Consider the following 2,144-nt stretch of genomic DNA (forward strand, 5'->3'; position numbering starts at 1 on the left):
TCAAACAACAACAAAAAAATAATTTAAAAAAATTGTAAAAAAGTTTTGTCTTTCATCCGAAAGGCTTCTTAAGCCTGAGGAGCTGTATTCAGCTCAGTCTTATGAACAGCACCTTCTCTATAGTGGATCAACCAGTCTGCTTGTGATAAGATGGTCTCATTGATCATTGAGACCATCTTATCACAAGCAGAACTGGTTTGTTCCACTTTGGAGTAAGCTGTTGGGGGAAGAATCAGTTATGTTGTGTTTCCTTGACTGATAAAGCCTTCTGGACCAAAGGCAAAACGTTTCGGAACAACCAAAAAAAAGAAACTGTCCAGATGACCTGACTGAAAAATGTTGGATTGTATACCTGGATTATTGAGCATGGACTTTGTTGTTTTCAACCAGTTTGACAAGACTGTCAACAAGGAAGAGGACCGGCAATGGAGGAGGGGGCGTACCAAAGAGACCATCTTATCACAAGCAGAACTGGTTTGTTCCACTTTGGAGTAAGCTGTTGGGGAAGAATCAGTTTTGTTGTGTGTTTCCTTGACTGATGAAGCCTTCAGGACCGAAGGCGAAACGTTTCAGCACAAAAAAAACGAAACTGTCCAGATGACCAGACTGAAAAATGTTGGATCAACCAGTTTGTTGTTGACATTCAAAACTAGCTATTCACATGATCAAGGAGGACCATCAGCCTAATGATGGATCATTAGCACCCTGATAGCTGATTGCTTTCCACAGGAGGCTGAGTGATACTAGCAATAACAGCATTGTAAGGGGGGGCAGTTGAACCTGGAGGCCTCTAGAGGACCTGACTTAACTTATTTTAGATTTTTCTACCTGGATTATTGAGTATGCATCAGGATGTATATTGTCCTGTTGTTCGGTTTTATGCTGTTAATAAAGTAAAAAAATAAAAATAAATAAAAAAAACTTCCTGTTTGGCTTAATGTAATTGTTGTTTTTTTTTTCAAATGCAATTCCGTTTTTTCAAATGTTGTTCATTTACACCTTAGGGCCACTGTAGGGATGAGCGATACCTCTGGAAATTAGTACAAGGACACAGTTATTTATGTATGCAAGGAAGTCTCTCCCCCCATCTGCAATCTGCTCTAATCAGCTGAGAAAACTCTTATCTCTCTATTCACACGCCCGCACGTGTGCGCACACAGACACACACACAGAAGCAGCATCCATCTGCTGGGAGACAGGCAACAGGGCAGCACTGAACTCTAATACTTTGTACAAAGGTTTCACAGTTTAACATGGAAATCCCACGGGTGATAAATAATTTTTTTGTCAGTCTATCTGTCTGCCTGTTTTGTAAAATAGCTCATGAATCACTGAAAAGATTTTAAGAAAACTTTCAGGAAATATTCTTTGGATGTACATCCACAACAAACTACCTTTCAGAGCCAAGTCAATTCAAGATGGCCACCACAACCATATGATGTTAGAATGCATCATGTGTGGTAGTAACAGAGTCATTTACAACAAAAACTCTAAATGCCACTCATTACTTAAAACTTTAGCCTTACCTGTTGGAGACCCACCCAGGTTGTTCCCAAAATATTTGATGAATCACTGGTGGCATTTAAATAAAAAACTTTTAGAAATTATTCATTAAATGTACATCTAACTAACTAAATTATTAAAAAATCGTACATTGTGATTTCCGGATTTTTTATTTTTAGATTATGTCTCTCACAGTGAACATGCACCTAAGATGAAAATTTCAGACCCCTCCATGATTTCTATGTGGGAGAACTTGCAAAGTCGCAGGGTGTTCAAATACTTATTTTCCTCACTGTATTTCAGTAATTCCATTCAAAAGGTGAAACTTATATATTATATTCATTCATTATACACAGACTGATAGATTTCAAAATGTTTATTTTAATGTTGATGATTATAATTGACAATTAATGAAAACCCCAAATTCAGTATCTCAGAAAATTAAGACTATTGTGAAAAGATTCAATATTGAAGACACCTGGTGCCACAGTCTAATCGGCTAATTAACATCAAAACACTTGCAAAGGAAAGATGTTAACATCTCTAGACAAATTATATAACATCATTAGGCTCACCTTCTTTCATCTACACACAGCAGTAAATCAGGAAACCAACAGATACTCAAAAAATAAAGCTCCACT

Source organism: Nematolebias whitei, chromosome 9 (genome assembly GCF_014905685.2).
Source record: "Nematolebias whitei isolate Nwh7 chromosome 9, NemWhi1, whole genome shotgun sequence".
Taxonomy (NCBI): Eukaryota; Metazoa; Chordata; class Actinopteri; order Cyprinodontiformes; family Rivulidae; genus Nematolebias; species Nematolebias whitei.